Source organism: Stenella coeruleoalba (genome assembly GCF_951394435.1).
Source record: "Stenella coeruleoalba genome assembly, chromosome: 2".
NCBI classification, from domain to species: Eukaryota; Metazoa; Chordata; class Mammalia; order Artiodactyla; family Delphinidae; genus Stenella; species Stenella coeruleoalba.
This window is the reverse complement of record NC_137147.1, coordinates 63,932,006-63,958,264: the sequence shown is the minus strand read 5'-3', so window position 1 is coordinate 63,958,264 and position 26,259 is coordinate 63,932,006. Positions and strand designations below refer to the sequence as shown.

General features: G+C 42.8%; 1 long non-coding RNA gene across 2 annotated transcripts in view; it reads right to left on the bottom strand.

The window, feature by feature from the left end:
• Positions 1-24,005, bottom strand: part of LOC307182854 — a 260,562-nt gene extending 236,557 nt beyond the window's left edge. For both annotated transcript variants that reach the window (XR_013827277.1, XR_013827278.1), the window contains exons 1-2: positions 23,254-24,005; positions 6,996-7,057 (exon numbers count right to left, since the gene is read on the bottom strand). This is a non-coding gene — a long non-coding RNA (uncharacterized lncRNA). The remainder of the gene's footprint in view (positions 1-6,995; positions 7,058-23,253) is intronic.
• Positions 24,006-26,259: the final 2,254 nt, after the last annotated feature.

Sequence of the window (26,259 nt, the reverse complement as noted above, 5' to 3'; positions counted from 1 at the left end):
GGCACTCTGCTATGGAAACTTGCCCTCCGCCAAGAGAAACCACTTTGCCCAGAAGGCTACAAAGCCAACCTCCATACTCATCAACATTGCCAAAGAAAAAGAGAGTATAGGATACAAAAGACAGCGGGATTTATACTCCAGACCATCTCTCTCACCATCCTCACGGATGGGCTACACGTTACCAGAAACTACATTCCTTGCTCTGCCTCTTTCCCTACCTTGTCGCACTCCCTTGCTCTTCTACAGATTTTTCTTCTGAAAACAACTCCTTAAATAAAATACATGCACCTGAATTCTTGTCTCAGGCTCTGCTTCTAGGGTAACCAACCTAAGACATCTGTGATACTGATATGACTCAAATTTGAAAATCTGTGGACAGAGGGATTTATTTTTTCAAGTTTTCTTTGTATTTCTATTGTTTTTAATTTTTGAATTTTATTTTATTTATTTTTTATACAGCAGGTTCTTATTAGTTATCTATTTTATACATATTAGTGTATACATATCAATCCCAATCTCCCACTTCATCCCACCACCACCACCCCCCCGCCACTTTCCCCCTTTGGTGTCCATACGTTTGTTCGGTCAGAGGGAATTTTTGCTACCAATTTTTGCTCAGATTTTACCTTAGTTAAGAAGTTAGCTGTTCAACAGCATTAGTTCACGATTTCTCCCAGGGCTAGTGTATATTTTTAACGAGCTTAAAAACAAAAGAAGCCAAAGATGAGGCTGAACTCAACTAACATGCCAGGACTGTCATGAAAGTCACATCCTCGTGTATATCTGTGAGGTGACAGTGAGGAAAGGATTGGAGACTAGGGTGGGGGAGATCGCATACTCCCTCCACCCCATCCTCTCCATCACACCCCATCACTTCTATCCTGAAGCTCCAGTGAGTGTGTCCATCTCCTTATATTCAAGAGTTTCTAATAATATGACAAAAGCAGCACTTTAGATCAATTTGGCAATGAACCAAAATGGACTGGAGCTGACCAAGATGAGAAGGAGACCTGTGGAGAGCCTGCTACGGAGATAAGAGTTAGATATGAGATGGTGAACACCTACATTTTTATGGTGTCAACATGAATGGAAAGGAAGGAATAGAAATGATATTTATTTTACCCAGAAGGTTCTCAGGCTCCACCATCCTGTGGATTCAATTAACATTGAAGCAACATTTAATACCCCAAGTTTCCTGGATCATCACTGCCACCTGCTGGTGTAAATCTCATCTTCCCCATTCATTCCTGGACCACCCAAAGGGACCTCTTAGGTGCTCCCATCCTTCTGCCTCAGCCTCCTCCTGGATGTAGGCTTCCTACACACCGCAGGAGGATCCTGCCTCAACACTGTTGAACTGGGGCTCCCTGAGTGCTGACTGCTGTTCCCAAAGCTTCAAAACTCTTGAAGTGACAGTGCTCCTTGACTGCCAGCTGAAAGTACACCAGAGCCACACTGTGCTTGAGCAGTGCTGAGGAGACAAACACTCTCCCCACCCATTTGTTTGTGGAGACTTATGGCACACAGAGCCCCAATGAAGAGTTTCTTTAGAGTAGTTGATAATGTTGATTATATGTCTCATTCACTGACTATTTCACATGCATGTATGTTGACTAATCAACTAGATCGGGCAGCCCTCCAGCGAATCTACTTTTTCCTGTATATTCAATAGTGCCTAGAGTGGTACAATTGCATATTGGTCATGCTCAAAAAATCCTGGTTGAATGATTAACCAATAAAGATGTGGCAAGATTCCCAAGTCATTGCTTAAAGAGAGGAAACTCCTTCATTCTCTACGTGATAAGAGTGACTGTAAGTGAAAGTAGACTATTACTTTGATCATACTATCATCCGTTCTTACTGGGGCAATAGCCTGTGGGCACCCAAGACCTCTGACAGAGTTAAACTAGAAATAAAAACTATCTGAGGCAGATGGTCGATGCAACAGAATGACCTTTGGACCTGTAAGATTGAGGTAGGAGATAGATGGGCCCCTGGGCCAGGCAGCTGGTGTTTGTCACGTGGAGTAAAATTGAAACTTTGTTCTCCCCCAGCCACTCCAAGGACAAAGTTAGTGGAGGAAGAGGAGCTCTGCTAAAGTAAAGAGATAAGGTGCCGGCTCCTGAGGTCAAGGAAAACTTCCCTATCTGCACATGCGCAAGAAGGCTCCTTGGGGGTCAGAAAGGGAGGGGGCACCACCCCATAATGTGTGTGGACATGTACCCACAGGCCTCTACTGTGGGATCCACCTTAGCAAAAAGTTGCGCACGCATCTTGGGGAGCATTCTAGGACCAGTCAGGTGTGAAAAAAGAAACAAGATAATTGGCCAAATGTAAACAAAGACCCGGAAGGACTGTCCTAGGCAAGTGATTCAAATCACCTCTTTACTGAGATCCTCATTCAGGATGCCTGCATTCCTCTCTGGGTGCGCATCTCCGCCTAGCTTCTAGCTTCTAACTTACTGCACTCCTCATTAGACAGAACACCCGTACCCTTTCTCTCTGGGTGTGTATTTCTGCTTTGCTTCTGTCTTTTTATTATTATTACTATTTATTTATTCATTCATTTATTTTGGGTCTCCGTTGCTGCATGCAGACTTTCTCTAGTTGAGGCGAGCGGGGTCTACTCTTTGTTGCGGTGCAGGCTTCTCACTGTGGTGGCTTCTCTTGTTGCGGAGCATGCGCTCTAGGCTCACAGGCTTCAGTAGTCGTGGAGCCCGGGCTTAGTTGCTCCGCGGCATGTGGGATCTTCCTGGACCAGGGATCGAACCCGTGTCCCCTGCACTGGCAGGCACATTCTTAACCACTGTGCCACCAAGGAAGTCCCTTGCTTCTGTCTTAAATAAACTGTTTCTCTGTGTGCTCTCCCATACATTGTGCTGTGTGTCTAATAATAACTTTTGTACCTGTTTTTATAGTTTTTGCCTCCTTGAAACATTCTTGCTTTCAAATGGGGGAGAGAGCCAGGGCCACTTTCCTTCTAGCCTCTAGCCCCTGGTGGTCTAGCAGCTAGGATTCCTGGTTTTCATCCAGGCTGCCCAGGTTCGATTCCTGGGCAGGGAACTAAGGTCTCTCTTTAGGGCTGCTCACTGCTGTCCCTCCGAGATCAAGATTATACACTGTGGTTAGATACTTGCAACCTAACATGAAAAAGAAACTAAGTCCTCTTAAAACTGAGTTCCTCTGCCGAGTTTATGATTAACCTCTCTATCCAAAACATTATTCCCCAGAATGTTATTCCTCTTCTTGTCCAACACCTCTTCTCCTCAAGATGGAGGAGGAAGGATGAAGATCAAAGAAAAGGGGGAAGTGTAACCAAGCGGGACACTACGGGGCCTTCCCAGGACAGAACCCTCCCCCATATCCTTTGCTTTAGGCTCCTCTCTGGAGTACCAGATAACAGTAACTGATGCACATTTCCTGAATTGCTTTACAGATGATAAAACTCTCACCAAAAGGGAGACTAACTACTTGATGACCCTGGGCACGTATATACGTAGCCCCGAAGCCTACTGGAACCTAAGAATTGATAATGTAACCCTATGAGAAACCCTGTTACCTCACCATCAACCAATCAGAGACTTGTGCATAAGCTGATCACACACCCTTCCATCCCCCTCCCTCACCTAGCCTTCAAAAATGCTTTCCTGAAATCCATTGGGGAGTTGGGGCTTTTGGGGCACTAGCTGTCCCAGACTCCTTGTGGCGCCTTACAGGAAATGCCGTGCTTTCATTCACCACAATCCAGTGTCAGTAGACTGGCTTTACTGTGTGCTCGAGCAGACCCAAGTTTGGTTCGGTAACAAAAATAATCCATCAAAAGAGAGTAGGCCAGGACTTCCCTGGTGGCGCAGTGGTTAAGAATCTGCCTACCAATGCAGGGGACACGGGTTCGAGCCCTGGTCCAAGAAGATCCCACATGCCATGGAGCAACTAAGCCTGTGCGCCACAACTACTGAGCCTGTGCTCTAGAGCCCGAGCCACAACTACCGAGCCCGCACGCCACAACTACTGAGCCTGCACACCTAGAGCCTGTGTTCCACAACAAGAGAAGCCACCACAATGAAGAGTAGCCCTCGCTCGCTGCAACTAGAGAGAGCCCACGCACAGCAAGGAACACCCAACGCAGCCATAAATTAATTACTTAATTAATAGAGTAGGCCATGGGAAATAGAAAAGGGAAAGTTGCAGAGATGAAGGTTGGCAGCACCTACTCCCAACCCTCAGACACCAGGGAAAGGTACCCCAAATCATGTTTTAAAACAAAAGAAAATTTCTGTGTACACACAAGCCCTAAGAGGGAAGTTAATGGAAATACACTCTTTTTTTCCAGTGGCTGGTCCAGTAGCTCAGATGGTGACAGCATGTTGCTGAACGGTAACAACACTTCAGATTCATCACTTTGATAACTGTGATTTATAAAAGTAAATTTCTATTTGTCTTCCTCCTGTTCCTGGCACAGAGTTCCTAAAACCCTTGGAATTTCCAGTGAGGAGAGCAATCAAGGTAGCTTTTGTTATGGTAATGACGTGACTCTCAGAAAGCACCTAAGGGTGAGGGCTGGTAGCCAATAGAACCAACCAGGGGATTAGAGGGTTGAACTTTTAGTCCTACTGTCCTCATCGCCCATCCCCCAACTTCCTGGGAAGAGAGGGGCTAGAGATTGAGCTCCATCATCAATAGCCGATGATTCGATCAATTGTGCCTATGTAATGAAGCCTCCATAAAAACCCAAAAGGAGAGGGTTCAGAGAGTTTCTTTGGTGGGCTCACACATGGAGATGCTGGGAGAGAGCAGGAAAGTCAACGCCCCTTTCCCCACACATTGCCCTGTGTACCTCTTCCATCTGGCTATTTCTGAGTTATATCTTTTTTTTTTTTTTTTTTTTTGCGGTACGCAGGCCTCTCACTGTTGTGGCCTCTCCCGTTGCGGAGCACAGGCTCCGGACGCGCAGGCTCAGCGGCCATGGCTCACGGGACCAGCTGCTCCGCGGCATGTGGGATCTTCCCGGACCGGGGCACGAACCCGTGTCCCCTGCATCGGCAGGCGGACTCTCAACCACTGCGCCACCAGGGAAGCCCGAGTTATATCTTTTTATAGTAAACCAGTAATCTAATAAGTAAACCGTTTGCCGTCCATGGACTACTGGAGCCAATTAATCAAATCCAAGGAGAGGGTTGTTGGAACTTCCCATCTATAGCTGATGGGTCAGAAGCCCAAGTGATAGCCCAGACTTTCAACTGGTGACTGAATTGGAGGATGAGGGGAGAGAGTCTTGTAAGACTGAGCCCTTAACCTGTGGGATCTGATACTATTTCCAAGTAGACAGTGTCAGAATTAAATTATAAGACACCCAGCTGGTATCAGAGAATTGCTTGGCCATGTGTTTAAAAAGCACACACACATTGGAATTGGTGGCAGAATCATAGCTGATGATGAAATCGAGCAGGACCCTGTGGGGCTCCTGGGCCCAAAGCCTTTCCGTGTCCCCTGTTTCTTGTTCGTAGGAAATAGGCTTCATTCAGCCTCCATGACCTTCCCTGAGTTCCAAAGGACAGGTTCAAACAGTTGCTAATCAGGGAAGGGAGGGGATGCAGAGACAAGGGAGGAGCAGTCAGGAAACAATAGTGCATCTTGGGGCAGGGTCCTGGGTCCTCCTCAAGGAATATACATAACAATATTTTTGAGCTCTGCAGAACTAAGGCTCGCACCGAGGTGGGTGGAGGGGGGCCACTTCCGGCTGAGCACAAGATTCCTGGAACACCGCCCTGTTACCTCACCACCCACCTATCAGAAGAAAGTCACACACCCTGCAGCCCTCACCCCAAATTTTGCCTATAAAAACTTTTTTCAGAAAACCAATGGCGAGTTCAAGGTATTTAAGCTCTCCTTTCTCCTTGCTTGGCCCTGCAATAAACCTTTCTCTGCTCCAAACTCTGACGATGTTTTGGTTTATTTGGCCTCACTCTTCAACAGGCACACAAACTTTGTTCCATAACAATGATCAGAAATGGGATCACAATCAGAATCATAAGCACTCACTTATGCAACTGGTATTAAGTGACTACTTGATAAAAGGTATTCAGCCAGGTTCTTTGTTTCCCCCAAAGATATATACAAAACCAAGCAACATAAAACATGCTCACTAATAGCTACAAAGGCAGTTTGTAATGAATTCCTTGAAATGCATAACATAATGGGAAATTAAGGCAAAGGATAAAATTGAAGTAGCACTGAATTTTGTCTCGAACAGATAAGGTTTTGGTAGGTAAAAGGACAGGAGAGTCAAGGTTTTTCCTCCTACACCAGCTATATCTATTTTTCAGATATACTGTAGCTGCTAGGTCAAGAGTCTGTAAAAGCGAACCCATCATCACTACAGGACTGACCATTCAAAAAGACAAATCCAGCTGATGGTGGACCAAAGATACCACTGTGATACAAAAACGTTATATAAAAGAAAGCAGACCAAAAAACTGTGGGAATAAAAACTCAGAGCTGCGCAAGACAAAGTCTGGCAGCAAATCCACTCCTTCCACTGGTGCAGCACCAAACCCTGCATTGAGCCACCTTGGAAGTCCTTCGATTGAAGGGGAAGGCATTCAAGGCAGGAGGTTCGCACAGGCAGTTAAATGCAGAGGTTGTGCTCCCTTGATTTTGCAGCCTTAGAAAACTGGGCCATTCCATCACTACTAACAATGTAGGCAGAGGAGCAAAGACAAGAATGCTTTGCTTTTGAAGTTAAATCCCCACAGGAAAGCTGCTTTGCTCTATGTGGGTAGAAACAAAGAGTTGCAAGAAAATGGTCACATCCCCTAGCACTTTTATCTCCTTGCTGCCTAGACATTTTCATGTGGAGAGGGGAAATTCTCATGGAAGTCTGAGAATAAGCAGGCACTGTCTTATGAGCTTGAATAACACTACCTCTGTGAGGTTTAGTAACATGACCTCTGAAGAGCTGCCCCCAACCAAGAAGTTCTGGAGAGCGTTCTTACCTCTTCAGGTCTTTTCATGTAGAAGCGTATATCCGGCTGGTTCTTGGGGCTTTCTCCTCAGGCTGCCAGGAGGAAGAGGAAAGTTGTATTATTGGAAGCCAAAGGAATATTGTGGTTTAAAAATAAGCATGAGTAAGCTTAATAGCATCAGTTTCCATAGCCGCCTCACTCCAGCATCTTGACAGGACAGTCCCTGTTTCTGCTGGTGTCAATCCAGTGACGGCAGCACAGCTGGCTCCCACCATCATGGGCTCCTCCAGCTTCCAGAAGGAGCTTCCTAATCTTAAGCCAAAATCTGACTCTCAGGGATTCTGAGAAAACAGCAATAAGGGAAAGGAGAGGAAAGGGACAGTTGAATAGAAAAATATTTCACTGAGCAGAAATGAGAAGAATTCACTAACTACCTAACATCAGAGCAGTCCTTAAAAAAAGGCGTGGGGGTGGGGGGCGCATCACAGGGGAGACTAAATCCAAAATACATGTATCTGGAGATACTGTGGAGAATTTCTGATTTTCAGATCAGGTAGACTTGAAACCAAGCAGGACCCTGTGGGGCTCCTGGACATGGAAGCCTTTCCATGTCCCCCATTCCTTGTTTGTAGGGAACAGACTCCAGCCTCCATGACCTTCCCTGAGTCCCAAAGGGGAGATTCAAACAGTTGCTAATCAGGGAAGGGAGGGGATGCAGAGACAAGGGAGGAAGAGCCAAGAAACAAGAGCGGCAGCCTTGGGGCAGGGTCCTGGTTCTGCCTCAAGGGATGCACATAACAATGTCTTTGAGCTCTTTACAGAATGAAAACCCCCAACAAATGGAGTTAGCATTCTTCATTCCAGAGAAGACCACCAGAGGCCAGATTAAAGGAACCAGAGTAGCTCATTAGGAGATTACCTGAGACCAGAGTAAAGGAGTGCACACCCTAATCTTATCAGCAACCCTGCCCTTGAACTACTGCTGTAAAAACTCCACCAAATTCTCCCAGGTGGGGACACGCGGTTATATCGAGGGCAGGAGCCCTCTATGTCCCCTTTTGCCTGGCAAAGCAATAAAACTATTCTTTTCTGCTTCACCCAAAACACTGTCTCTGAGATGAGATTTGGCTCGGCACCAGTGCATAGAGGCTGGGTTTTCAGCATCAGACTAAAAAGTACAGAAAATTAACGTTAACAAATACGGTTTAATAGACATCTATAGGTACACAAATAACATTGTATTCTTTAGAAAATAGACATTTTCAAATGTGTCTGGGACGAAATTTGTTTAGGCATTAGATTACTAAAATACTTTTAAGATTATAATATGCAATAAAAACTGAAAATAAGTTTAAAAAACAGTGTATATATACACACAAATAGTGTGTGTACATATATATATATATATATATAATCTAATATATATGTACACACACACACACTCTAAAAACTTGAAAATTTTAACAAATTTTCAAAAAAAAACCAACCTAAAGTTAGAGGTTATTCAGCAATAATGAAAAACTTACTAAGCATAAAATTGTAACTTGTGTGTCAAACACTAACCACTTTACGCTTAATCTTCATAATAACACTAAGAGGTAGATGCCCTGATCTCCATTTTCCAGGTGAGGAAACTGAGGCTCATAGATGTCAAAAAGCTTGCCTAAGATTATATAGATAGTTAGTGGCAGAAGTAGAATTTGAACCCAGGCAGCCTGGTTCTAAAGCATACATCCTTAACCACTATACCGTGTAATTTCATATAAAAACCCATGGGAATGGCCAAAGCCATAAAGAGGAAAAGTCATACCTTTTATTTTTTCATACCTTAATAGCTTTTCTTTTGAATTTTATTTTATATACAGCAGCTTCTTATTAGCTCTCTATTTTATACGTATTAGTGTATACATGTCAATCCCAATTTCCCAATTCATCCCACCACCACCACTTCCCCCACCAGTTTCCCCCCTTGGTGTCCATACGTTTGTTCTCTACATCTGTGTTTCTATTTCTGCCCTGCAAACCGGTTCATCTGTACCATTTTTCTAGGTTCCATATATATGCATTAATATACGATATTTGTTTTTCTGTTTCTGACTCACTTCACTCTGTATGACAGTCTCTAGCTCCATCCACCTCTCTACAAATGACCCAGTTTCGTTCCTTTTTATGGCTGAGTAATATTCCATTGTATATATGTACCACATCTTCTTTATCCATTTGTCTGTCAATGGGCATGTAGATTGCTTCCATGACCTGGCTATTGTAAATAGTGCTGCAATGAACATTGTCATACCCTTAATAGCTTTTTTGTTTGTTTGTTTGTTTTTTAAATTTATTTATTTATTTAGGGCGGTGTTGGGTCTTCGTTTCTGTGCGAGGGCTTTCTCTAGTTGTGGCGAGCGGGGGCCCCTCTTCATCATCGCGGTGCGCGGGCCTCTCACTATCGCGGCCTCTCTTGTTGCAGAGCACAGGCTCCAGACGCGCAGGCTCAGTAGTTGTGGCACACGGGCCCAGTTGCTCCGCGGCATGTGGGATCTTCCCAGACCAGGACTCGAACCCGTGTCCCCTCCATTGGCAGGCAGATTCTCAACCACTGCGCCACCAGGGAAGCCCCCTTAATAGCTTTTTATATTAAAAAAATAGGTTATTTAACGCAAGATTGCAACATGGTGGCATACTTTAGCAAATGATCCTGTTGTCTCCTCCTGTGCTAAAAACTAGGGTACAGAGTGGGAGAAGGAAAAAAAAAATGGAAATGGTATTACGTTGGCCAAGGATTTACCAGTGTCTACGTGGATGATGTTTAGGTAAGACATGCAGAGCCGTGTATATACATTGACACAAGCTAAGGATTGGTGTGAATCATGGCTCTGACTAGCAATGCCACAAGTATTACACCATCTGTGCATATTGAGTGAAAATTACTTCTGTGCATATTGAGTCAAGACTGAGTTCTAAGTGATTAGTCCCTAATGACTTTGATTACAGTAACTTGCTAAATTGCTATAAATGGGGGCCTCTAGGATAACGTGTTTAAGAGCCCAGGCTGTGCCTTCAGATCTCAGCTTCAGGCTATGGCTTGGCCACCTGAGAGCTTTATGACCTTGAATAGCCACCACCGACTCTACCATTTCCTGGCGTTGCTGTAAGAACTAATTATAAAACACCTGATATGGTGCCTGGCACAGAATGGCTGGAAAACAAGAAACGGTTATTTGCAGAGCAAAAACTGACAAACACCCACCTTCCAAAAGTTAAAGTAGGCAGAAATACTTTGTCAGAAGGAATCATAAGACTTCAGATTCTCTGTAATAATGGGCTAGGATATTTGGACAAGCCCTCTTGAAAACAAACAAAACACACACACACACACACACACACACACACAACCACTAAGGGAATTACCTGGTGGTCCAGTGGTTAGGACTTGGTGCTTTCATTGCCCAGGGTCCCGGGTTCGATCCCTGGCTGGGGAACTAGGATCCCACAAGCCATGCAGCACAGCCAAAACCACCCCCCGCAAAACAACAAACAAACAAAAACAACAAACAAACACTAAAATCTATGGGTAAAGTGTTAAAAAATAAAAGAAAAGCAGACATATTTCTTAAAAGTAAGAGGAGCTAACACCATAGTTAGAAATAACCAGAACAAAAGGAACTCCAGAGATAAATGAGCGCAGAAGCCACTTTTGTCCTGAGGGAATCTGCTGCTCCCACTAGACTTGAACTTGCATGTGAATGAATTTTGGCTGCAAATGGGACACAAATCAAAGCTCAGACTCACACCAGGTGGGATGTCTAGTGGGAGACTCTCCCCTCAGTAAGCCTGGGGCCCAAAGGTGAGGATGAACCAAAGGAATGGAGGTTTTCTGTGAGATCTTGCATCCTAAATGTCCCAGACATAAAGTCTTAAAACTAAGATTAGGGTGGTCCTGGATTAGAATTGCTTTCTGGTGCCAAGCAGAAGCAAACTCAAGCAGAAGCTCTCTGGAGGACCTGTAGCTGTGTTCTAGTTCTCCACTTCTTCCTAGAGATAGTTCCAAGTACAATAGTCAAGAATCAATGATGAAGATGCACACTAAAGATGTTACCATGAAGGAGAAAAGCAGAATCAGGCATGTGTGCATGTGCACACACGGACACAAACAGGTCTACAAAGGATTCAGACTGATGATAAAAGCATTCTGCTTATTATGCTTAGTGAAATATATAAGATATGCTCCATCAGCAGGGAACAGGAGACTTTTACCAAGTGATCTTGCAAGTGAGAAAGAGAACCAAATAGAACTTCTAGAATTTAAAAATGTGATAACTAAAGTTAACTCAGTGGATAAATTAATAGCAAATCAAGCACGTTCATGAACAGGGATAAAAATCAAAAGAAGTTATCCAGAACGTAGCCCGAAGAGACAAACAGAAAACACAGAAAAGCTGGTAGCAAATAGGAAGTACAGATGTGAGATCAAGGGTATTCAGTTGGGATCCCCAAGGAAGAAGAGAGTGGGACAAACATATTTGAAGAGATGGTGGCTGAGAATTTACCAAACCAATCCAGATTCAAGAAGTTCAATGAACTCCAATCAGAATAAGTAAAAATAAGTCCACACTTACACACATCATAGTAAAACTACTGATAACCAAAGACAAGGAAGATAACCCTTAAATGAAGTCCAAGAAAAAGCAACGGATTTTCTTAAAAGGAGTGTCGAACTAATAGTAAGAAGACAGAAAACAATAGAATGGTCTTTCCTCTTTGTATGTTGAAGATTGCTGTTAAGCTAGAATTCCATTTCCAGTTGAAATATTTCTAGAATGAAGGGGAAATAAAGACACTTTGAGAAAACAAAAACAGGATTTATCACCTAAATAAAGGAAAATCTAACAGATGCTCTTTAGGTAGCAAATATGACCCAAAGTGAAGATCAGAGATGTGAGAAGGATTTGTGAATTCATCTAAATAAACAAGGAATGCATAAACTAGGTTGTGTGGGTTTTACATATAGAAAGGTCATTGCATTTTCCAGAGGAGAGTAGTTACCAATTAACTTTAAACATTGATACGTGTTGTAATTTTTAGGATAAGATCTAAAAGGGATTAAAAAAAGAATGTATAATGTCTAATCTCGTAGAGGAAAAATGCAATTATAAAATAATTTAAGAGATGCATGAAAGAAAAGAGTGCAACAAGATAGGGTAAGCACAAAATAAGATGTCAGATTTAAGCCCAAATAAAACAATTAAATTCATATTTTAATCGATTTGAAATGTAAGAATAAAAGAATAAAGAAAATCCCTATGAGTTGACATAGGGTGATTTTCAGGATATATTCTTAAGTGAAAAAGCAAGATGCAAAAATTATGTCACATTTTGTGTGAGAAAAAAATAAGAATACACACATTTATTATTACAAAATTAAACAGAAAGGACAAATGAGAAATAAAATCAGTGGCCTACAAGGGTGTGGAGGTTGGTATCCACAGGGTGGGAGGGATAGAGAAGGGAATGAGACTTTTAAGCAGACCTTTTTATAGAATTTTGACTTTTGAACCATGCTAATCTTTTATATATTCAAAAAATAAATTGAAACAAGAAATGAGGAAAACTCTAACATTGAAGGCAGATAGAAACAAAACCATATCACACTGATACATAATTACCCAGAAGGAAAAAATAATAATAATTTCTGACCACAGTACTCTGACAGTACACACCCAATGTAATATAGTTCAGTCTTAGAACAAAAAGAAATCTTAAACGTAAGTAAGTTTGTTGTTGATGAATCAATTATGAAATATTTTTAGTTTACTGCCTGACTGAGTAAATATACTGTTGGGAACGCGGGTTCTCATTGTGGGAGGAGAGAAGTACAAAGAGCCAGTGTGGGCAGGACAGAAGAAACCCTGTGGTGTTAGGATGAAAATGGAGACATTGTCAGTGTAAACTTGAGATTTCTCAAGCTCTTTCCACGGAAAGGGCCTGGAAGCAATCACATCTCTGTACCAAGGAGCACACTTAGCATCCAGATCCTAGTTTTGAATACTATTCCCCACTACAAAGGAACAGCAGGACGTCTTGGAGAAATGCCTGACTTCAGGACGGAGACAGGGAAAGTAAAAAGGAAGCCTGGAAGATCTGGTAGCAGAGAGTTAAAAAGTGCTCAAAACTTATGGGAACTATCAAAAACACACAGGATCCCGTGACTCAGAAACTTAAAGGAGCTCACAATGGCCAAATATGGGAGAATTTAAACTTCAAAACAAATGGTGACAGGAATAGATTGTAATGCTGAATAAAAATAATTCATAAATCCACACTGGTTCCAAAATCCCTTTCCTTTAAAAAGGATGGGGCAAGAGGAGCGAAGGGAAAGTTTTCCTTAGAGCAGGTACCAACTAACAGGTGTAGGAGGAATAAGAGAAATAGAAAATCATTATTTTACATTAGTAGAAATCACCAGTGGATGATAAAATATGGGGTAAGAGATTGTTAGGGAGCAGAATGTGGAGAAATTTGACAGACACCCACCTTAACCAAGTGTTCAAACAGTAGCAGTAATAATGGAACTGTGTCATGCACCCCTCACAAACCACACTGAGGAGAACACGGCATGGGGCACCCCTAACAAAAAAAAATGTTTACCTGGGCCTGATTGTGAGGCAAGGAAGAGTCAGATAGATGCAAATATGCAGAAGGATGTCCTGCAAAATAACTGAGGTGGATCCTTTAAAAAGGAGAAAAGAGAGAAGAAAAGGAAAAAGGAAAGAGAAGAAAAATGAAAAAAACCCAAAAGCCTGGGGACCTGTTCTACCTACAGAGAAAACTAAGTGTGGTTCATGACCCTTAACTGGGTCCTGGATGGAAGAAAAATTGTTAAATACTTTAGTGGGACACCTGGGCATATCTGAATGTGGACTGTATATTAAATGATAATATTGCATTAATGTTAAATTTTGGAGAGGATAATTATACTGTGGTAGGAGAATGTCCCTGTTCTTAAGAGATAAAGGCTCAACTCTCATCCAGTTAAAAGTACATGTGTGTGTATGTATACATATATAAATACATACGTGTAAAAATGAATGACATACATATGCATTTGTATATACACATATTCACAGAGTGTAGCAAAGTGTTAATAATTGGTGAATCGAATTGATGTTTATTATTCTTGTGAGTTTTCTGTAGACCTGAACTTTTTAAAAATAATAAAGTTTGGGGAAAATTTAACTAAGATTTATTTATCTAAAAGACAAATGCTGTTATACTAGGTAAAGGGAGAAAATCCAACTAGTATATGCAGTGTAAAGCTACATTTAAACCCAAAGATACTAAAAGATTGAAAATAAAGGAGATTAAAAAAAGAAAGCTCAGGTGGCTCTATAAATATCAGATAAAACGAATTTTAAACAAAAAGCATTACCAGAAAAAACGAGTTGTCTCATAATGATTTTTCAAAAAGTTCAAATCACAAAGAAGTGATTAAAAAATCCCTAAAACGTTTACATTGAATGAGGTCTTCAATATATAAACCAAAATTGATACAACTACAAGAAGAAATAGAAAAATCTACATTCATAGTGAAAGACTTTAACCTAAATCTCTGTAATTGATAGACTAAGTGGCCAAAGTGGAATTCAAACGAGGAAAAAAATCCAGACATGCAAGGACCCAAAGTTTAGCAGCCACAAACACCTTCTGAAATACTAAAGGATATCTCTTGCTAAAGAAAAAAAAAAATCCAAAAGGAAGACATGGAGTACAAAAAACAATGGCAATCAAGAAAGCAATTAAACAGATTGGTTCAAGATGGCAGACTACAAGGATGTGCTCCCACTTCCTCTTGCAAGAGCACCAGAATCACAACTAACTGCTGAACAATCATTGGCAGGAAGACACTGGAACTCACCAAAAAGGATACCCCACATCCAAAGACAAAGGAGAAGCCTCAAAGAGACGGTAGGAGGGGCGCAATCACAAAAAAATCAAATCCCATAACTGCTGGGTGGGTGACTCACAAACTGGAGAACACTTCTACCACAGAAGTCCACCCACTGGAGTGAAGGTTCTGAGCCCCACGTCAGGCTTCCCAACCTGGGAGTCCGGCAATGGGAGGAGGAATTCCTAGAGATTCAGACTTTGAAGGCTAGCGGGATTTGACTGTGGGACTTCAACAGGGGTGGGGGAAACAGAGACTCCACTCTTGGAGGGCACACACCAAGTAGTGTGTGCATCGGGACCCAGGGAAAGGAGCAGTGACTTCAGGGGAGACTGAACCAGACCTACCTGTTAGTGTTGGAGGGTATCCTGCAGAAGCAGGGGGTGGCTGTGTCTCACTGTGAGGACAAGGACACTGGAAGCAGAACTTCTGGGAAGTACTCCTTGGCGTGAGCCCTCCCAGAGTCGGCCATTAGCCCCACCAAAGAGCCCGGGTAGGCTCCAGTGTTGGGTCATCTCAGGCCAAACAACCAACAGGGAGGGCACCCAGCCCCACCCATCAGCAGACAAGTGGATTAAAGTTTTACTGAGCTCTGCCCACCAGAGCAACACCCAGCTCTATCTACCCACCACCAGTCCCTCCCATCAGGAAACTTGCACAAGCCTCTTAGACAGTCTCATCCACCAGAGGGCAGACAGCAGAAGCAAGAAGAACTATAATCCTGCAGCCTGTGGAACAAAAACCACATTCACAGAAAGACAGACAAGATGAAAGGGCAGAGGGTTATGTACCAGATGAAGGAACAAGATAAAATCCCAGAAAAACAAGCAAATGAAGTGGAGATAGGCAACCTTCCAGAAAAAGAATTCAGAATAATGATAGTGAAGATGATCCAGGACCTCGGAAAAAGAATGGAGGCAAAGACTGAGAAGATGCAAGAAATGTTTAACAAAGACCTAGAAGAATGAAAGAACGAACAGAGATGCAATACAATAACTGAAATGAAAAATACACTAGAAAGAATCAATAGCAGAATAACTGAGGCAGAAGAACGGATAAGTGACCTGGAGGACAGAATGGTGGAATGCACTGCTGCAGAACAGAATAAAGAACAAAGAATGAAAAGAAATGAAGACAGCCTAAGAGACCTCTGGGACAACATTAAATGCAACAACATTCGCATTATAGGGGTCCCAGAAGCAAAAGAGAGAGAGAAAGGACCTGAGAAGATATTTGAAGAGATCACAGTCGAAAACTTCCCTAACATGGGAAAGGAAATAGCCACCCAAGTCCAGGAAGCACAGAGAGTCCCAGGCAGGATAAGCCCAAGGAGAAACATGCCGAGACACACAGTAATCAAACTGGTAAAAATTAAAGACAAAGAAGAATTATTGAACGCAGCAAGGGAAAAATGACAAATAACATACAAGGGAACTCCCATAAGGTTAACAGCTGATTTCTCAACACAAACTCTACAAGCCAGAAGGTAGTGGCATGACATATTTAAAGCAATGAATGGGAAGAACCTACAACCAAGATTACTCTACCCAGCAAGGATCTCATTCAGATTCGATGGAGAAATCAAAAGCTTTACAGACAAACAAAACCTAAGAGAATTCAGCACCACCAAACTGGCTTTACAACAAATGCTAAAGGAACTTTTCTAAGTGGAGAACACAAGAGAAGAAAAGGACCTACACAAACAAACCCAAAACAATTAAGAAAATCGTAATAGGAACATACATATGATAATTACCTTAAACGTGAACGGATTAAATGCTCCAACCAAGAGACACAGGCTTGCTGAATGGATACAAAAACAAGACCCATATATATGCTGTCTACAAGAGACACACTTCAGACCTAGGGACACATACAGACTGAAAGTGAGGGGATGGAAAAAGATATTCCATGCAAATGGAAATCAAAAGAAAGCTGGAGTAGCAATACTCATATTAGATAAAATAGACTTTAAAATAAAGAATGTTACAAGAGACAAGGAAGGACACTATATAATGATCAAGGGATCAATCCAAGAAGAAGATATAAGAATTATAAATATATATGCTCCCCACATAGGAGCACCTCAATACATAAGGCAACTGCTAACAGCTATAAGAGAGGAAACTGACAGTAACACAATAACAGTGGGGGACTTTAACAGCTCACTTACACAAATGGATAGATCATCCAAACAGAAAATTACTAAGGATACAAGCTTTAAATGACACAATACACCAGATAGATTTAATTGATATTTATAGGATATTCCATCCAAAAGGGGCAGATTACACTTTCTTCTCAAGTGTGCACGAAACATTCTCCAGGATAGATCACATCTTGGGTCACAAATCAAGCCTCAGTAAATTTAAGAAAATTGAAACCATATCAAACATCTTTTCTGATCACAATGCTATGAGATTAGAAATCAATTACAGGGAAAAAAATGCAAAAAACACAAACACATGGAGGCTAAACAATATGTTATTAAACAACCAAGAGATCACTGTAGAAATCAAAGAGGAAATCAAAAAATACCTAGAGACAAATGACAATGAAAACACGAAGATCCAGAACCTATGGGATGCAGCAAAAGCAGTTCTAAGAGGGAAGTTTAAAACAATACAAGCCTACCTCAAGAAACAAGAAAAATCTCAAATAAACAATCTAAAGTTACACCTAAAGGAACTAGGAAAAGAAGAACAAACAAAACCCAAAACTGGCAGAAGGATAGAAATCATAAAGATCAGAGCAGAAATAAATGAAATAGAAACAAAGAACACAATAGCAAAGATCAATAAAACTAAAAGCTGGTTCTTTGAGAAGATAAATAAAATTGATAAACCATTACCCAGACTCATCAAGGAAAAGAGGGAGAGGACTCAATCGATAAAATTAGAAATGAAAAAGGAGAAGTAAAAACTGACACTGCAGATATACAAAGCATCCTAAGAGACTACTACAAGCAACTCTATGCCAATAAAATGGACAACCTGGAAGAAATGGACAAATTCTTAGAAAGGTATAACCTTCCAAGACTGAACCAGGAAGAAATAGAAAATATGAACAGACCAGTCACAAGTAATGAAACTGAAACTGTGATTAAAAATCTTCCAACAAATAAAAGTCCAGGACCAGATGGCTTCACAGGGGAATTCTATCAAACATGTAGAGAAGTGCTGACACTCATCCTTCTCAAACACCTCCAAGAATTGCAGAGGAAGGAACACTCCCAAATTCATTCTACGAGGCCACCATCACCCTGATCCCAAAACCAGACAAAAATACTACAGAAAAAGAAAATTACAGACCAATATCACTGATGAATAGAGATCCAAAAATCCTCAAGAAAATACTAGCAAACAGAATCCAACAACACATTGAAAGGATCATACACCATGATCAAGTGGGATTTATCCCAGGGATGCAAGGATTCTTCAATATATGCAAATCAATCAATGTGATACACCATATTAACAAGTTGAAGAATAAAAAACATATGATCATCTCAATAGATGCAGAAAAAGCTTTTGACAAAATTCAACACCCATTTATGATAAAAACTCTCCAGAAAGTGGGCATAGAGGGAACCTACCTCAACATAATAAAGGTCATATACAACAAACCCATAGCAAGTATCATTCTCAATTGTGAAAAGCTGAAAGCATTTCCTCTAAGATCAGGAACAAGACAAGGATGTCCACTCTCACCACGATTATTCAACATAGTTTTGGAAGTCCTAGGCACGGCAATCAGAGAGGAAAAAAAAATAAAAGGAATACAAATTGGAAAAGAAGCAAAACTCTCACTCTTTGCAGATGACATGATACTATACACAGAGAATCCTAAAGATGCCACCAGAAAACTACTAGAGCTAAGCAATGAATTTGGTAAAGTTGCAGGATACAAAATTAATGCACAGAAATCTCTTGCATTCCTATACACTAATGATGAAAAATCTGAAAGAGAAATTAAGGAAACACTCCCATTTACCACTGCAACAAAAAGAATAAAACACCTAGGAATTAACCTACCTAGGGAGAGAAAAGACCTGTATGCAGAAAACCGTAAGACACTGATGAAAGAAATTAAAGATGATACAAACAGATAGAGAGATGTATCATGTTCTTGGATTGGAAGAATCAACATTGTGAAAATGACTATACTACCCAAAGCAATCTACAGATTCAATGAAATCCCTATCAAATTACCAACGCCATTTTTTACAGAACTAGAACAAAAAGTCTTAAAATTTGTATGGAGAAACTAAAGACCCCAAATAGCCAAAGCAGTCTTGAGGGAAAAAAACGAAGCTGGAGGAATCAGACTCCCTGACTTCAGACGATACTACAAAGCCACAGTAATCAAGACATTATGGTACTGGCACAAAAACAGAGATATAGATCAATGGAACAGGATAGAAAGCCAGAGATAAATCCACACACATATTGTCAACTAATCTATGATGAAGCAGGTAAGAATATACGATGGAGAAGAGACAGCCTCTTCAATAAGTGGTGCTGGGAAAACTGGACAGCTACATGAAAAATAATGAAATTAGAACACTCCCTAACACCATACACAAAAATAAACTGAAAATGGATTAGAGACCTAAATACAAGACCAGAGACTATAATAAAACTCTTGAGGAACACATAGGAAGAACATTCTTTGACATAAATCACAGCAAGATCTTTTTTGATCCACCTCCTAGAGTAATGGAAATAAAAACAAAAATAAACAAATGGGACCTAATGAAACTTAAAAGCTTTTGCAAAGCAGAGGAAACTACAAACAAGATGAAAAGACAACCCTCAGAATGAGAGAAAATATTTGCAAACGAATCAACAAAGGATTAATCTCCAAAATATATAAACAGCTCATGTAGCTCAATATCAAAAAAACAAACAACCCAATACTAAAATGGGCAGAAGACCTTAGACATTTCTCCAAAGAAGACACACAGATGGCCAAGAAGCACATGAAAAGCAGCTCAACATCACTAATTATTAGAGAAATGCAAATCAAAACTACAATGAGGTATCACCTCACACCAGTTAGAATGGGCATCATCAGAAAATCTACAAACAACAAATGCTGGAGAGAGTATGCAGGAAAGGGAACCCTCTTGCACTGTTGGTGGGAATGTAAATTGATACAGCCACTATGGAGAACAGTATGGAGGTTCCTTAAAAAACTAAAAATAGAATTACCATATGACCCAGCAATTCCATTACTGGGCATATACCCAGAGAAAACCATAATTCCAAAGGACACATGCACCTCAGTGTTCATTGCAGCACTATTTACAATAGCCAGGTCATGGAAGCAACCTAAATGCCCATCGACAGATGAATGGATAAAGAAGATGTGGTACATATATACAATGGAATATTACTCAGCCATAAAAAGGAACGAAATTGGGTCATTTGTAGAGGCGTGGATGGAGCTAGAGACTGTCACTGAAGTAAGTCAGAAAGGGAAAAACAAATATCGTATATTAACGCATATATGTGGAACCTAGAAAAATGGTACAGATGAACCGTTTTGCAGGGCAGAAATTGAGACACAGATGTAGAGAACAAATGTATGGACACCAAGGGGGGAAAGCGGCAGGGGGCGTTGGGGTGGGGTGGTGGTGGGATGAACTGGGAGACTGAGATTGACATATATACACTAATATGTATAAAATGGAGAACTAATAAGAACCTGCTGTATAAAAAAATAAAATAAAATTCAAAAAAAATCAAACAAAAATGAAAAAGAAATTCTCCAGAAACTCTTTATTACAGGGAAAAATAATAACCCTAGAAATATTATGAGATTATCTTAATATGAGAGATAGATGGAATAGAGGAAGGAGGAAGTGAAAGCATGCAAACATTATTTTGTGCAAGAGGAAGCTATAGATTCTGGTTACCTCTAGAACGTAGAAAAATATTTATATACACATCAAAAATTTAAGGTTAGCTAGTAGAAAAACACTTTAGTTTCTAGACCACCAGAGTAAAAAACAAGAACAAAAGCAAACAAGAAATTGATCAAAAACAGGCAAGGAACAAAACAAACAGAAAACAAGAAGCATGGTAAAACAACGCGTCAATCCAACACATGACAGTAACAGATGCCTTGCGTGAGGGAAAGCAAAGCTATGGCTATGAGCTATTTACAAGAGATACTCCTAAAATAAAATGACAGCAAAAGATTGAACATAAAGGGATGAAAAAAACATATCAGAAAATGCTAACTAAAAGAAGATGTGTAGCATATTATTAATCTGACAAAATAGCGTACAAGGAAACAACTGCTAAGAGACAACAGTGAGGGATGTTTTTATTTTAAAAAAATTACAATCCACAGAAATCATAAGAGTGACAAACAGCTGTCCATTATCCCCAGAATTTCAAAGTACATAAAGCAAAAAGCCTTGTAAAAATATAAGAAGAGGAAAATCCATAACCACAGTAGGTCTAACACCCTTAAAATCCACTCCTATATATTCTGCAGGTTTCTCCTGATAGATTAGCAAAGCCTTACAGTGTGTGTAGTGTGTAAGTTGTTTCTTCCCAGGTGTTAGTATATCCCTGTCCCTGGAGCATGCAGAGAATTGACGCTAGTTACAGGGCTAATGGCAACAAGGACTGGTTTTGGTGCGTCTTGAGGAGAACAAGCATCCCCTTTCAAAGCATCTGCCCCAGATGAGGCTAGCATGGGGTTTTCGCGCAAAGGAAGGCTAGTCTCTTCAGATACCAGAGGGCAAGATAGTTCCACTGGCAAAGGAATCCTGGGGTGACTTGGGGTTTCAAGATTGTTATTTTATCAGAATCTAACAAGATGTTTCTCTTCCAAGTTGCAGAATCCCATTCTTTCCTAGTCAATGCCCTAAACTTTAACATAAGAAACTTGGCAGCACTGTGAATTTAATAATCATAATTCAACAACCCACACAATTAAATTTTCTATAACATTTCAGCGATTATCAGCCCTGTGGCTATAAGAAATAATCCTTGTAAGGGCTTAAGAGAAGCTCTGTGACATTCTATAGTCAGACCATGACTTGAGCTGAGAGTTCAAGGACCTGACCTTGTCATTTTCTCTCCGTAAATACTCTAGTACCCTCAGGACAATCCACCCCACATGGTTGTTATCATGACTGCCATTAACAGTCAGTCCGGCAGTTGCTTGGGATTCCAAGGCATTTGCTTCCATTGAGATTGCATCATAACGAATCACAGGTGATAGCTTGATTAACTGTGGTGCCGCTACAGTACCAGCATCCCATTTCCCACTGGCAAGGAGCTGAGCACTGCACTTAAGCTCAGACAAATCCCCAAATACTATTCGTGTGTGTGGTTGGAGTGGGGAGGGGGACATCTATCTACTGGGACCACTTCCGCTATCAATAGCTTTTTTTTTTTTTTTTGCCGTACGTGGGCCTCTCACTGTTGTGCCCTCTCCCGTTGCGGAGCACAGGCTCCGGACGCGCAGGCTCAGCGGCCATGGCTCACGGGCCCAGCCGCTCCGCGGCATGTGGAATCCTCACGGACCGGGGCACGAACCCGTGTCCCCTGCATCGGCAGGCAGACTCTCAACCCCTGCGCCACCAGGGAAGCCCCCGCTATCAATTCTGATAGGGTCCAGACAGAGACAGAAACTACACAGGAATTTGAACATTTGCAACCATACGGGGATGGTTAATATAAAGAACTATTTACAGGGAGTACACACTAATAAAGCAAGAATACCCTAGGACTGAGGGAGAACAGCCAAGGAAAGAACAAACTTTCCTAGGCTGAGATTCACATCTCCTTCCAGAGACAAGGCTGCAGCCCACTGCAAGGTGGAGAAGCTCTAGATGCCCGGGGCCAAAGCTGGTCCAAAATGAGGCTGGCGGTCAGGTGTCACAGGCAGAGCACACGGGCTGGGGACCAGCATTACAACTTGCTAGAGGGTGAGCACCACTCAGTGTCCTACACTTAACGCTGGCAACCGTGGGGCACACTGCACACTGGAAGGCACTCCCTTCCTCCTACAATGTCCCTCCAGCACCCTCTACTGACAAATTTAGCACTGTTCCGGATGGCAGAGTCTGGCTCCATTATCAAGGCAATGAAGGGTAGCATGGAGCTGAGAGGTAGTAAATTGGTAACCGTCTAACTTACTTGCTGTCCGTTGCACCTCCTTTTCCTTCAACCAGTCCCACAGCTGCGCGGGCTCTTTACCTGGCACAGTGCCCTGAACCCTCATTCCCAAAGGGGCTGACAGCATTCCCTGCCCATCTGTGCGGCTTTTTTCACCCCAGAAGCAACACCATTGACCCAAGAATGTCAAACCGGAGTGGCTCACCTTTGTAGCTAGAGACTCCTTCCCCGATCTCAGAGCGGTACATTTTCCGAGCTTGGAAACACTACAACAAGAACTAGTCGTGGGTCCAGACCTTGGGCGAGTGAATAACCACTACCCTGTGGGCAGTGGATACGGAGTCTGGCTCAAGCGTGGTGACAGTGGTTTTGCAGGAAAGAAAGGCAGAACTGGCGACGAGCGGGGAGAAAGTCAAGCTTCTGAGGGAGGATGAGCTGCTCTTTAAGGGTGCCTCCAAGCCCGAGCTTGGCTGTTTGTTTAGAAAACGATCAGCAGCTGTGAAGGAACTCGGCCCTTATGGGTGGTTAAAGGTCACGAACGCTGCTCCTTCGAGATGGTGGGCGTGGCTAACGCAGCCTCCAAATACCTGTTTATGGCTCCCTCACGTGCACGCACACTAATGAGGGCAGGAGAAGCACCTGGCTGAGGTTCAGGGCAAACAGTACTGGGACCCACAGTAAACAGTCTTTTTTTTAAAGACGCAGCTAGACGTAATCTAATAGGAAAAGAAATGGCCGTGCTGTGGTTATTCTCCGTGAGGATGAAACTTCAGAATACTGTGACTTTCATTTGTCTAGGTCACCCCCAAGACCAGGCTCCTTTGTGGGTTTAGAGATATGAGCTAACTTGTCCAGCTCTAAGTGCTCAGGCAGGGTCAGCCGTTACTCACCCACCGCTTGCCTCTTACCAAGGAGTCAAGTGAAACAGGAGGCAGAGCCCCCCCCCCCTTGGGGGACGTTGTAAAATGAGGAGGAGTGCCTCCAGCTGCGGCCACCCAGCAGACGCCACACCTGCACCCCTCCTCCACGCTCCCCGAGCCCGGCCTCTCCTCCGTGGCCTGACTGAACCCTGGTTCCTGCAGCCCTGGCTCTCAGAGCCTGGATGGCAAACGGCGAATCTGCTTCACAAGTGAGTGCACGTGTGAAGACGCCAATCAACAGCCTACCACCGTTTTGGTATATTTTTAGTAAAACATAGCTTTCACCTTTTAAATGTCACCTGGAATTAATTGACTTGTTTTTCACAAAACCCGAAAGAGCCCACATTGGCTCTGGGTGACCTGGAGGGGCCTGCCCTGCCCAGGGCCCTTCTGAGAGAAGCAGCCCAAAGCAGCCCTATAGGGATTCTACCCCATCCCCTCCATCCATAACTCTAGTGAACACCTGCCCCCAGGGCAGTCAGTCCAGATTTCTGGTCTGGCCCTAAAAGATGAGCTTTGCAAATCATACTCTTTCCTTGGGAATTGGAAAACTGAAAGCAGCTGGAAAGTTCCGTAAGTGGAGAGTCACACAGCAGGAAAGTTGTATGACTAGGGTGTCAGGAAACTCTTCAGCTGGGAAAGAGTGGAAGAGAGAGAGAGTTTCCTCACTCCTGACTGCTCTCATGGCTCCTGCGCTAGTCCAGTGAGCCTTGCCCTGTTTGTGGGCTGTTCTTGGACAGCCACGACATTTCCTCTGGAATCCAGACCCCACCAGAGCACTTCCTGCTGGAGTGCTCTCTGGAGGATGAGCATGGGGGCCCTCATTTAGCAGCAGACCTTGGAACAAAATCCCGGCCTCCAGACCAAACTGATGAGGCTGCCCTCAAAAGCAGGGGTGGCCCTGAAAACTCTTGACAGCGGTGTGTGGCCGAGGTCCCACTCGTCAGAAGGGAGGTCTGCCCCTTCAGACGCCAGCAGGTGTGTGCCGGTGGCCAGCCGGAGTCGGGCGAGTCACGGGAGTTGGAGGGAGGCCATGGAGAATGGCTTCACGCCCTTCCCTAAATGAAATAATGTCTTAAACGCTCACTGTAAATTATCAGGGTGGCACAGTCTTCAAATTGCTCCCATCCAGGCTTGGCTCGGCAAGCCTCACTCCCTGTTCGATGGGGCCAGAGAGGAGTGGAGTGGGGCCCTTAGGAAAGACAAGGGAATCGCCCCCGGTCTGGCGTGCAAACCAAATCCGCAGGTGGAGCTAAAAAAGTCACTTCAAATTTTGGTTGCTCTGCATATGCACATGAGTTAGCATGAGTAAGGATGTGGCCATCAGAGAAGGGAGAAAATCTCCCTCTGAAGCTCATGGGGGAGATTTTGTAGGTCCCTGTAAATAAAGAAATAACAGTGCTGGTGGCCATGGTAAAAAGCACAAGCACACAGCCTCCCGGTAGAGGAGGAGGGCAACTCACTCCTTCAAATGGCCCTTGGGGAACACTCAGGCTTTCTCAGTGATGTCCAAACACTTTTACACACCCCCAGCGAAATTCATAAACATAAGTACCCCCTGCATATTTGAAAGCTGATATCTGGTTTTCATCTTAAGCTTAAACAGTTGCAAAGAATACAACTTCCAGTAAAGATTGACATTTTAACATACAACTGTTCCGTTACTCTCTTAAAGGTAAAAATAAAACTAGACCATGAGATAGAATGACTGGAAGGTGAGGTAGAGGAACACTGAGTGGAGATCCTCTTTAGGGACCCATCATCATCCACACAAAACGGTGGGAGCAGACCACTCTAGGCAGAAGGAACAAGTGCAAAGGCCCTGAGGCAGAGACAAACTCGACTTGTTTGCAAAACAGAAAAATGCTAGTGTAGTGAGAGATAGGCTGTGAGGGGGAGGTGGGGCTGGATCATGTAGAAGTCCAGACACTATTGTGTTGATCTCTTCGTTTTGCCTCTCCACACTCCCTACTGTTACGGCCCTGTCCTGAGCCACAAAAGCCTGACCTCACCTGTGTCTCTGTCAGTGGGCAGTTGACTGGTGACTTCTAGATGTGCTTAGCCAAGAGTGCACTCCAGCAGTTCTGACGAGGGAAAAGCAAGAGGGTGGGATGTTTACTACCCCGGCTCCCTTCTTGCAGGGTCCCATGGGCCGGCTGGGTTCCTTCAGCAAAGGTCCCAGCTCCTGTCAGGGAGCCTCTCTGTTTCTGGTTACTGTTTCCTTCCCTTTCCTTCCTGCAAGCCTTGGTGCCTGGGGTGGTTACCACCTGCTTTGGAGTGTTGGGTACCGC